Source organism: Pteropus vampyrus, unplaced genomic scaffold (genome assembly GCF_000151845.1).
Source record: "Pteropus vampyrus isolate Shadow unplaced genomic scaffold, Pvam_2.0 Scaffold102, whole genome shotgun sequence".
NCBI lineage: Eukaryota > Metazoa > Chordata > Mammalia > Chiroptera > Pteropodidae > Pteropus > Pteropus vampyrus.
Window position 1 is genome coordinate 2,560,624 of NW_011888883.1, and position 13,819 is coordinate 2,574,442.

Genomic DNA, 13,819 nt, shown 5'->3' on the forward strand with positions numbered 1-13,819 from the left:
AAAAGTCAGTAATCCTATAAATATGTAATCCTATAAATATGAAGATTGATACTAAACATTTATATATATATACATACATATATATATAGATGTATGTATATATAATTAATATATTATAATATATTACAATGTATCTTCATATAGGCCAATCCTATTTTTCGATAATTTTTCACTTATGAAAATTATAGTTTCCCATAAAGATTTTAAAAACCATATTCTATGTGCTTATGTTTATTTAAAGGTTTATAATGTTTTTTCAAATATTTAAGAGTAGCTTTAATCCAAGAAACACATTTTTGATTCACATTTACTCTCTAATTTTCCTTTGTCAGCTTGAGAAATTCAATAATAAATGGAGAGAAATATCTATGTTGAAGGCAGAATAAAATCTATTTATTATTAATGTTCTGTTCTGGGCTAGAAAATTGATGTATCTTACACTTGGGTAAATGAAAGAATATTTTGTATATGATTGTATCCTGGAAAGCAGTCTATCTCCCTATTCTCTCTCCCACTTCCTTAGTGGGAGAGTTCTTCTATTCTTATAGGTTATACCATCATCTTTCCACAGCAGCCCTGCAAATTTAATTCTCTGCTTAAAACTCCTTTCTCTCTGCTCAACAGCTCTTCTCTACCTGACACCCTGATGTATCAACTTAGATGTTTTTTTCTCTTTGCAAGTTAAACATGGAAAAGACAAAAATAGAAGAACTCATTAATCGATGTAAGAAAAACATGTCAGGGTAAGAGAATGAAGTTTTGTTATAAGGGCAAGCACTGTGTTGATTTTTAGCAAGTTGACCCAAGATCATCCTTCATTAAACAGCTGTAATGTAGGTCACAGTTTGGATCATGCAAATATTATGAAACGCTTATTTGACTTATAAATTTATTATTAATGAATGATAATATTAGTAATAAACTTGAACTAGACTCAGCTGCTTCATTTGGCAATATACTACTAAACTCCATGTTCAGATAAATAGGAAAAAAAGCAATAAAAACAATTTGCCAAAGGGCCCATTTCCACTTGATATGACAGTGTTCTTAATTTGTTTTCGATGCCTTTAATCATTTTCTCATTTATTGCAACAACTCTGGTTCTGGAAGTAAACAAGGTTATGTGTAAAATTGTAATTAAATTTTTTCTCAAGTTCAATCACCAAAGAGTTGGGTTTAGAGGCAAAAGCAAATGTTTAGTGGTATAGCAAGTGGATATTTTCTTAATTTATTCAGAAGGATGCAATAAACCTGACCCGGAAAATATGCAATGGGAGAAAGAAGTGTAGTCTTATTAACGTTTGTCTCACAGGTGAGTAAATATAATACACAATACATTTTCTTTTTAGTAATATCTGGGGCAATTTTGGGGGGATATTAATGTTATTTTTCTCTCTATATATTTTTCTTCTTCTCTTGTGTAATTCTTAGAAGGTAGTTAAAACCTTGGTACTTCCTTGCCTCTAGGAGGGATTGTGTTACAGGGTGAAAGAAGAATTGCTTATAGACTACAAAGCATGATATAGAGATTTAAAACAATATGGAGCTAGCTTGGACAATGGGAATCTCAGTGATGACCACAGTGGCTGTGAGAGTGGAGGGGTCTTCCCAATGCTTTTGTCCTTGATAAGACCCCAGGACTTTTGCAGGGCACTGGGTAGGGGACTCCTCCAAATATTTGAGTTTAAATTTCCCACTAGTTTGGCAGGGTGGAATTTGCACATAGAATTAATTTTGTTTGTCTGTTGTTTTTGTTGTAATTATTATTATCATTTATTTTTTACCTTAGGCATTAAATAGAACTAATCATAATCTTTGGTTCATAACATACTACCATCATTGCTTATTCATGGCCACTATTTTTTTATTTATTTAATTTTATGTATTCATTAACAATATGATGAAATTATATGAACCCATTGCCCAGTTCAAGAACTGGAATCTAATATACATCTAATGTGCTCTTCCCTAGTCCATTCTTTTGTCTGCTCTTAGAGTAGTCATTACATTGGATTTTATGTTTTTCCTTACTCTGCCTTAAATTATTGCATGCATTATTAGCCTAAAAACTATTTTGTTTAGTTTTGCTTCTTTTTGAGTTTTATAAAAAGTGTGTCCTAATATATGTATCTTTTGGGACTGCTTCTTCCACTCATCATTATCACAATAAGATTTATCTGTGTGTTACATGTAGCTTGGTTCATTAATTTTTATTGATATTTAATATTTCTGTGATTATGCTACAGTTTATTCAAACTCTTCTCAATGAGCATATGGATTGTTTCTATCATTAAAAGTGCTGCTAGGTGTTTTCTGATATACATTTGCTAAATTTCTCTTGAGTAAATACCTTGCAGTGAAATTTCTGGTTAATTGAGTGTACAAATATTCAGCTGCCTAAGTTAACGTGAAATTGTTTTCCCTAGTGCTCCAAGTTGTGCCCCATCAGCAATGTGTGAGAAACCATTGATCTACAATCTGTCATACTTGGTATTGTCAACTCTTAGTTTCTCCACATTGAATGAATATAAAATGACTTTCCTGTTCTTTCTCACATTTCCCTGGTTACTAGTTAGATTGAGCCTCATTCATATGCTTTTCAACAGTTCATGTTTTCTCTTATGTGAAATGCCTATTCAGGTCTTTTTCATTTCTTTTAGTATTTTTATCATTGACTTCTAGGAGTTCTTTACTTAAAGATAATGTCAAAATTTTAATCTTTTATTTCCTATTAAGTGTTTTTGTAATGGTTTAAGAAATCATTTTCTACTATAAGGTCAGAAAGATATTCATCCATATTTTCCTCTTAAAATTTTAAACTTTTTTTATTTCAGCAACACATCACCATTTCTATTTAGCATTGTAAAGGAGTTTCTAACCAGTTCTATAGACAAAGAAATGAATTAAAAGTCATAAGAATAGGAAAGAAAAAGACTGTCATTTTCAGATGATATGAATGTCTACTTGAAATCCCCCTAAATTGTGTAAACAAATTATAATAATAGGGGAGCTGAGAAAGGTAGCTGGACATAAGATCAGCACACAAAAAGTTGATTATACTTCTATAAACCAGAAACAATTAGAAGAATAATAACTATGAAAGACTTAACAATAACAATTTAAAATATGAAGTACAATATTTAGGAATAAATCTAATAATAGATTGCAAAACCTGTATATATAAAACTATAAAACATTTTTGAAGGATATTTAAAAAGCCTACTAGGTAGAGAAGTATCCCATGTTCATCATGGGAAGATGTGATAAAGACCTTCTTTCTAGACAATCTATTGATTTAATGTAACCCGTCAAAATCCCAAAAGGATTCTTTGTGTAACTCAATAGAGGTCCCCAAAATACCTAAAATACTTTAAAAAATAAAAACCTGAAGAAGTATTTGCTCTTCCAGATATACAGGCTTGTAGAACTATATTTGTTAAGATGTATTAATAAACAGAAAAGATAAACTGATGCATGAAATAGAATATGAGTTCTACAAAAGACCTATGCGTGTATAGGACTTTGATATTTAAGAGAGGTGGAATGGAAAAGCATTTGAGAAATGAGTTATTATTTAATAGTTACAGCTGAAAAAGTTGGTTATCTACATAGAAAAAGCATGAAAATTAATCTCTACCATGCATTATACATGAAACAACTCTCTATAGGTTAAGAATTTAAATGGCATAGGCAAAAACTTTAAAACTTTCAATAGACTTAATTCGTTTTAGGGAAAGTAAAATAACCTGAAATTTCTATGTACCCAAATTCGCAGTAACATATCTATACCCAGTTTACTTTAAATTAGCATGCCCATGTTTACTATAGGACACTGATTCTAGAGAATCCTTTGAATAAAAAATTATTGTTTCTGTTTCTTTTGTAAAATGATACCCATCTTTTTTTCCATTGCTCTCCTCTTTCTGATCTTTTTGATTACCAAAGGAGAATATCCTAAGTTAGGTATTAATGTCTTTAATGCTTGCAAACTCTTTTTTAAATAAAGAAGGGGCTATATAGGGAAGGTGAAGGGATGCTGGAGCAGCACTGAGGAGAGCAAGAGGCAGCGCATATTAAAAACTTTACATTCTGGAAAATATATATACATAGTTTTTATGTGTGGCAGATACTGTTAGTTGACTCCCTCAGAAAAACAGACAGACAGATCAATGGAACAAAATAGAGAGCCTAGAAATAAACCCATGCTAAATTACTCTATGACAAAGGAGGCAAAAATATGCAGTGGAAAAAAGATAGTCTCTTCAAAATGGTGTTGGGTAAACTGGACAGCCACATGCAAATAGTGAAACTAGATTGCTGTCTTATACTATACATAAAAATTAACTCAAAATGGATTAAAGACTTGAATATAAAGCCTGAAACCATAAAATTTCTAAAAGAAAACATAGGTGGTAAGCTCCTTGGTATTGGTCTTTGCTTTGTTTTTGTGAACCTGACTCCAAAGGCAAGAGAAACAAAAACAAAAATAAACAGATGAGACTACATCAAACTGAAAAGCTTCTGCACAACCATCATCACACCAAAATGGCAATCCACTGAATGGGAGAAGATATTTGCAAATCATACATCTGATAAGAGGTAATATCCAAAATATATAAAGAACTCATAAAACTCAACAAAAAACAAACAACTTGATTAAAAAATATACAGAGGATCTAAATAGACATTTTTCCAAGAAGACATACACATGGCCAACAAGCACATGATAAGATGTTTAGCATCACTAATTTTTAGGGAGATATAAATCAAAACCACAGTGAGGTATCACCTCACACCTGGTAGGATGGCTATTATCAAAAAGACAAGAAACAAGTGTTGGATAGGATGTGGAGGAACCCTCATACACTGTTGGTGGGATTGTAATTTGGCACACCCACTATGGAAATAGTATGGAGATTCCTCAAAACTGTAAAAATAAAAAGAAAGAAAAAAAAATGTAAGAATAGAACTACCATATGATCCAGCTATTCTACTTCTGGGTATTTATCCAAAGAAAACAAAAACACTAATTCAAAAACATATATGCACCCCTTTGTTTACTGCAGCATTATTTACAGTAACCAAGATACGGAAATAACGCGTGTCCATTAATGAATTAATAGATAAAGAAGATGTGACTGATTGATATACATACACACACACAAAGGAATACTACTCCATCCTAAAAAAGATGGAAATCTTGCCATTTATGACAACCCTTGAGGGTATAGTGCTAAGTGAAATGAGTCATAAAGGGAAAGACAAATACCATATGACAACACTCATTGTGGAATTTAAAGAATAAACAAAAAAATATGAACAAATAAAACAAAAACAAACTTATAGATACAGAGAACAGGTCAATAGTTACCAGGCAGGAAGGGGTTACGGGGTAGGCAAAAGGAGTATGTAACAATTTTGAGGGGTGATCACTTTGTAGTGTATACAGATCTTGAAATATAATGTTTTACACTTAAAACTTATAAAATAAGTAAATAAAGTTGACTACTCACTTATAGCACATTGAATTTGTTTTAAAGTACTAGTAATATAATATTTGGAACAATTATAGCTTAGATACTGGCTAATTATTCTACTTATATTATTTTTAATATTTAGATAATTGAAAGAAGCTTTGAAAATTTTGCTTTAAATATACACAAATATGTCATTTTTATTTTCATAGAGAAATTTAATTTTGAAAATAGCTTCTAAGTAGAACTATTTATAAACCCACTAATACGATGAAAAACAATTTATGGTCAAGAAATACATGTTTTCTTGAACAATATATAATTTCAAAGTTTAGGGTTCCCTTTCAGTATCAGAAATGTCCTGGTACAGAAGACAAATGATATGTTCATCTAAGTATGAAAGAAAGTTAACTGGTGAGAGGAAGGATTTCTGAGTGAAAATAGGAGACAATTGGGAAGTGAAAGAGTTTGGAAAAGCTTCCAGGAGAAATGTGAAGTAATCTCTTATAATATATGCATAGAACAATGCTGTTCAATTAATTTATATTTCACCAATCATTCAGAGAATCATTGAACTTTTGAAATAGAAACTTAGAATTCATCCACTTTAATGTTCAGCTTAATTCAATATCTTTTTAAATATCCTTTACAGATTTAAATTTTATTTTAAAATTATTAATACATTTTTAAATGATTAATGGGACATGTGAAAAAGTAATATGTCAGATGTATTCCATATGTAGTGTATTTGAGTCATACTGCTACTATTTGTTTGGAAGAATCAGTTATATTCTCTTCTAGGGTTGATGTTCTTCCTTTCAAGTGAGTATAAGCTTATTTGACTCTTTTAATTTGAAAACTGCTTTAATTTGGGGCATTTTCTACACCTGCAGTATTATTGGCTTTCTGATGTCTTTTTCCTTTGCATAATTGCATTAAATTTTAATATCAGTGTTGGTTGCTGAGTAATTTAGTCATGATGGGAATATACCAAGGTCATTAAAAGCTGAGACTCTGGGTTCAGTTAGAACTGAAATTGAGCTCTAGTTCTACCTCTTACAAGTCATGTAACTTCAAGTTATTTGATCCATGTAAGCCTCAACTACCTTATCAGTAAAATGGGGAAAATAATGACAATACTTTTCTCATTTAATCGTTGCAAGGATTGAATGAGGCGATAATACGTGTTAAAAAGCTTAGCATAATGCCTGGTACCTAGTTACACTCAATAAATGTTATCAATGATAATGAATATGATGACACTATCAACATAATACAGAAACCAGAGTTCTAAAAAACGCAGTGTAGTTTTAATGAAACAGGCTATTAGTATCAGAACCTTATACTAACTTTATTTATTAATTTGCGTATTGTCTTGCATTTCATGAGATTATTTCAGAACGGGTACCTGATGACATCTACCATTAAGCCATTTTCTCACCTGAGAGAATCTAGTTATGTGGTAGGGAGGGATAAATGATTTGAGTGAAATAATCTCATGAAATGGAAGACAATACATAAATTAATGAATAAAATAAAGTTAGTATAAGGTTCTGATTCTAATAGCCTGTTTCATTAAAACTACACTGCATTTTTTAGAACTCTGGTTTCTGTATTATGTTGATAGTGTCATCATATTCATTATCATTGATAATATTTATTGAGTGTAACTAGGTACCGGCTCCTATTTTGAAGGATGCATGTACTAAGTACATCCCTTGCTTGAGCGTGATTTTTGCAGCCTGATGATTTTTGAAAGCAGTTTGCAAAGCTGGGATAACTAATCTGAACCATAGCCCTATTAATAAAGTCAATAGTTTTATCCCTGTTTTACAGATAGAGGAATTGAGCCAGGACATGTAAATGTTTTGTCAAGGTTATATAGAAAGTCAGGGGCTGAACTACACAATTATTTCAGAGTCCTGATTCCGAAGCCATAGATTGTATAATTCTGGCAATGTGCAAAAAAAACCCCTGAAAATATACTCTGTGTGGTAGTTTTTTCTAAAATAGAATGAAGCAGATATCATTTTCAGAATCTCCAAATCAAGGTCACACTTGCATAATCACTTATTTCTAACATTATTATTTATGCTGGTGGTAGTGGAAGCATGAAGGAAAACATAACTGTGAAAAGAAACTAATAATTATACTTTGGAACACAGGACCAGAGCTGGAGGGAGAAGTACTATAGAAAAAGGAGTTTACTTAGCACATTTAACAAATTTATACCTGATACATTTTAATACTGAACTGAAATTCATGAAAAAAGAAATTAGTGATGGGATTTCCCACTGACATAGTGGCAGTTCTGAATTTCTTTTCCCTCCAGTTCATCTGGGCCTCCATAGCTAAGTGAAAGAGTCAGCCAGCCAGAGTGAATTCATCATAAAATATAGTAATCCTTGTCCAGCAGAAAGAGCTATTTATTTCTTCTGTAAAGGAGGGTGTGGATAGACACCTTAATTAGGAGCATATTTCCATGCAAGGAATAACTATATTTCCTTTCTCTATTTTAGTCTTCAGTGTTTTGCTGAAATGTGTGATCAAGCAGCTCCTAGAAACCATTTTTAAATTGGCATAAATAGATCTTCTTTGATTAAATTTAGCAGGATAGTCAAAATTTTAGTAGTCTGTTTTACTCACTCTAACTTAATTTCCTACTTAGCATTTATGCCTGCTAACTGGCTGTTTGTTTGTGTGGAAATGTATAGTTTTGCTTTCCATGAGAAAAGAGTTGGGGATGGGGTGTAGTCAGTCCTGGAATAGTTGCTATTCCAGGATTAGACATTATTTTCATCTTCTAGGGGGAGATAAGCCAGGCATGCACAGACAAGTATTCTACAAAAGGCTGGCTCAGAAAAGCCCTCTATAACATATACCCTCTTTTGGTATTGCTATTTCAGATAAATTGCATCCCTAAATACTTCATACAAAAAATTTCCAGTTACTAAATTTGGTTGAAAAATAATATTCTATTTGGATAGTGGATAAAACGATATCATCCCTGTGACATCTGATACAATAAAAAAATAGTCTCGTGTAGATAACTAAAGAAAGAAAAACCTATCATGGTTTGGGGCTAATTTCAAATACTGTTTTTGTGTTAAACAATAGCCATATCAACAAGCTAGGTTCTCTCACCACCTGCAATAGGAATTAGAAATTTACTTCATCAGTAAGTCTACTATGGCTAATTATCATATTGGAGTCCCAGCAGAGCACTGATCTTTCTCCCCTTTAACCAGATGATTTGATGAAAAGGGAGCCACCCCATTCCAGCTCCATTACAAGGCCCCTGCTTTGTCTGGTTCCTACCTTTCTCTCAGGGTTCATCTTCTGAAGCTGTGTCTGCCATGCTCTCTGTGGCAGCCCATAGGCTGAAGCTTCTTGAATTAGCCATGTACACCTTTCTGTGGGCCTTTTCTCCTTGCTCTGAGAAAGTTCCTTTGGTTTGGTTTCTGGGTTGCACCTTGATAGCTCCTATTTCCGCATTGGCTCTTTTTCATCTATGTGTAATTATATCCTTTTTGTTAGGAGTATTTGATAAATTTCCTATCCACCTAGACTCTAAGCTTTTTAAGAGTAAAAAATAGTGTATCCCCACCACTTAGTTCAGTGTCTAAAAACTACAAAGAGGAAACTCAATGAGATTTTGTTGAATGAATTCTAAATAACTGAATGTTAAGACAACTTCCTCTAAAACAAAAGTCAGTAGAATGCAGAAGAGCCACCTATGTCTGGAGCAAGGATTAGTGACCTCACTCAGCTAATGGAAAACAGAAGCTAAAAACCTTAGAAATGGACTTCTCTAACCTCACAATTTTGCTCGTGGGCTCAGTCTGTTACTGAGTACCCAGGTGCCTTGGGACAAGTTTATATTATTAGTATCAGATTTTAAAGACCCCATCTATAAAAAAATAGTTTCCATAGGAACTTCTAGGGTAATGGATGTTATTTTCCCCCAAAGCAGTGCCTGATAAACTTAACTACAACCCAGCATTAGAGAACTGAAAGGAGCCCCAAGAGAGAGGCACAGCCAAATGGAAATAACTTTGGAGCAGCATTGCATACATGAGATTTCAATTCCAGGGTCATGGTTTCTGAGTATTCAGGATGCCCATTATAATAGGCAGGGGTCTAGGTAGCCTTCCTCTTTTGCTCTGCTCCATCTGTGTGATGACTGGGGTCAGGTCTGAGAAGATATCTTTGGTCTCAAACCTCTTCAGAACAAGGCAGCAGCAGCAACAGTTGGGTCACATGGGGAAGACAGATGAAGGTATGCAGCAGGAAAGAGTTCTCTCTGGCAAACACATGTAGTTCTCTTTGGTAGCTGCATTTATCAAGGTGTAAGTCTAGGAGTGCTGGCATCAAATTCACCTGTGTACTTTTTAAAAATTCAGATTTTTTCCTGCCTAGCTCCAACCGAATCAGATTTTTTTTGTTGGTTAGAGGAGTTGGAATGATTGACGAATTGCATTAGTTTGCTTGGGCTACGAAATACTAAAGAATGCATGGCTTCTCCCCTATAAGGGCCTCGTTTTAACTTAATCGCCTCTTTAAAGCCCTTATCTCTAAATATAGTCATATTCTGAGATATTCGAAGTTAGGCTTCACATATGAATTTTGGGGGAATATGATTCAGTCCATAACAGAAACGTTAATTAAAAAATACTTCAGATGATTCCCAAAGTAGAAATTTGAAAAGCAGTGGTGTTTCCTCACCCCCTTCTCTTGTGGAAAATTGTAGGGCTTTTGTTAGTCCTTGGCAGAACCAGGAACCTTCTGCCTCATGTAGCTCTAAATTCGTTAGACACATTTGTGAATTTCCTAACCATCAAGGCAAAGGAATGCCATGTACTTTTTAACTTAACGTGATGACTTTTTTTTTTTAACTTAATTGTCCTCATTAGGAACTCTGAGAACATTAAAATAACTTAACTCTTAGACTAAGGAGTATTTAAATTTTTTATTTTGCCAGGCTCAACAGACATTGATTTTTGTTTTTGTTTTTGTTTTTTTATACAAATTAACAATTTCTAATGGAAACATCAACCTACATCCATTCGTTAACCAATTCTATTGACCATCCATGTACAAAGAGCTCAAATAACCTGTCATCAGCACAGCCTGGTAACCAATTTGTCTGACAGCCATGGCACACAGGATTCAGTGTGCCTATTAAACTTTGCAGTCATAGGAGATTTGTATATGTCTGTCTGCTGGCACATTTACCTTGTTACTGTGGGCTGAATAGAAAATGCCCATGGAATGAGGGGAATCAAGTCTTTGAGGAAGAAGGTGCAGAACTCACTACCTGCTCTCCCCTGCCCCCTCCCCCCACACACAACAGAATGATTTGTCTCCAAAGAAAAGGCTGCTTCTGGACAAGGATTTCTTTTCTTTGAAGAAAAACTGTAAAAATTAAAAAATATTACAGCTAAAACCTGGTTACTGAGAATTTCCAAGGCATAAGCACATTCTTTCACTGTGCTGCCACAAATAAGCAGGTCTTCATTTGGGACTAGGAATTTTTATTTCTTTGTGAGAATTTGTCATTTTATTCATTATAACAGCATTGCAGCTATATTTGGGCATTTTATACACATGAAGTAGAATTTTTTAAAAGTTATATTTTGAAAACCATTTCAAAATTCTTAAAACAATGTTTTTTATTACAACATTTCTATGTTAAGGCTAAAATGTGAAGTATTTACTGAATAGATAAAAATATTTCAGCGAGCAAGCAGACAAGGTGGTGGCAATGACTCAAAATAACTGACTTATAAAAATAAAATATCTAAATAATATATCACTAATTGGAACTCTCTTAATAAAGAATTTTGATAATTCTGATGGAGTTAAAACTGAAAACAATTTACGTGCTTCTGTGGAAAAATAAGCTTTTCTTTAAGTAACCAGATAGCATAAAAATGATAGTTCAGAAAGAATCATAAAAACATATTTGATGAACAGCCATTTTTAAATACCTTAGCAGGAAAAACCTACATATACTTGGCATAATATAGGCAGGGTGTTCCTTTTACTTCTTTTATTCTTTCCCTTTCTTATTATCAGTTGTGAAAAGGGTTTTTAGAAAAACACATCAGATCGTGCCCTGAGAAATGACAGCTATTGGCAAGAACAAGGTCTGTTTTATCTTTTAAATACTCTGTTCTGATGAAGGAAGAATTCAGTTCACCCTTACTCTCCCAGAATGGATTCAGGAATGGCTTCTCATGGCTTTGATAAAAACAAATGGTAGCTGGAAGAAGCTGAGAGAATATGTGGTGAGACTGAGGGGTAAATAGATTTTTAGGTGCTCATTCCTAGACAACTCTCAACAAGCTGACAGGGACCCAAAGAGCATAGTAAAGGGATGTCGTGACTATCTTTTGGATGTGAAAGGTTTGGAATTGGCTGCTTATACGATCGTGTTCTTTTTGACCACTGACTTACTGGCATGCTCTTTCAGTTAGGTCATTTTGGCAGGGTTGCATTTACTTCATTGTTAAAGGTAACCTTTGCTGCACAAATTGCTTTAAGCACTCACAAACAATAAAATTGCATTTCGTTAAACATATTTTAGGAATCAGACTTCCAAATTCTTTTTAGTGGCCTTCCTTTCAGTGAGCCCATCTATTGTCCTCCTACTGTCCTGATAAAACAATTGGATTCTCTAATTTTCCAGATCTGCTTACCAGCTCTGGTTTTGCTTTTAGATTGGGGTCAAATTACTCCACAATAGTGGGGCCTGGTTTTACTTTCCTCTTAGACTCTCCAAAGAGCAGAATATGACAGAGGAACAAAAAGGGGTTGATAGAAAAGTGTTGCTTGTTTGGAATTTTGAAACTCTCATTGCATAAATCAAATGAGGTTCTTCCGATTTCAACTCAGTCTTTTCTCAGCTTTTCTTAAATCTCCTCTTGAAAGTTTTAAGAAAAAATTGTTGGTATTGAAGTTACAAATTTATTTATTTATTTATTTTATAAAAATCTCTTTCCTGCCAGAAGCAGAAGCATTGTCAACACTAACCCACTAAATCCCATCGGCCCGTTACTCAGTAGATCTTTGTAAGTCAGTCGTAGATGAACTCCGGGACTGTTCAACTGATTAACTGTGTGACCCATTTTATGTCAGATCTGACTCAACAGTCTTTTATCCTGTGTCTTCTTGCTGCAGATCAGCTCTTCCCCTGCAACCACCATTTGAGAACCTTTGTAGTATTTACCACCTCCTGCCTTTTCTCCATCCATTATGTACAGTATAGCATTAGGAAATGGTAGCTCTTATTTTAGAGAAGTAGGAAGGCTTTTTTTTTCCCTTTCATTCTCCATATTTGGTGTTCCCAAAGGGTTAGTTCACCACTGCTCATCAAGCTCATTAAGGTGAAACCACAGCAGTACCTTTCAGTTAGAGTCTTTCATCATCAGGCCCCATGTCATAATGAATTTACTTGAATATGTACAGCATTGCTCTCGAGAGGAATATAATGGGCCTGTTTAAAAATAACCACCCTTTCCCATGCTGTGTTAGTTCATTCTCAGTAAACACACTCCATTAGAAAAGAATTTTTGCTTTTGTGGTAATTGTGTGAGTAAAGATTTGGCAAACACTGCATATCAATTATTGTTGAGCAAAAAAATGAAAATTGACATTGTTTCTTATATAGTTATTAGATAGGCAGTACATTGAAAAAATTAATAGTAAAATTACTGAACTATTGATAAATTGGGCCTTTTTAATACCAATATTCTCAGGATTATTTTGCTTAAGATAAATTTCTTGATAGATTTATGTCATGGAATCACAGAATCTTAGAAATAGAAGCAACTTCATAAACCCTCTAATCACACCCCTCAATTTTAGCTTGAGAAAGAGTTAACAAAAGAATAAAGTAATGGCTTATTGTATTTTCTTTTTTTAATTAAAAAAATAAATTTGTAATTTTAGAATAGATAATAGATTTGCAAAAAGTTGCAAATACAGTACAGAGAGTTCCTATATACCCAAACACAGTTCTTCTATTATTAACATTTTAAGTTAGTATACTACATTTGCACAATTAATGAACCAATGTTAATATATTATTATTTATTAAAGTCAATACTTTATTCAGATTTCCTTAGTTTTTATCTAATGTATTTTTTCTGTTCCAGGATGCTATCCAGAACACCATGTTACATTTAGATATTGTGTCTCCTTAGGCTCCTCTTGCCTGTGCCAGTTTCTCAGACTTTCCTTGTTTTTGATTACCCTCATGGTTTTGAAGAATACTAGTTAGATGTTCTGTAGACTGCCCCTCAGTTGGTATTTGTCTGATATTTTTCTTATGGTTAAGCTAG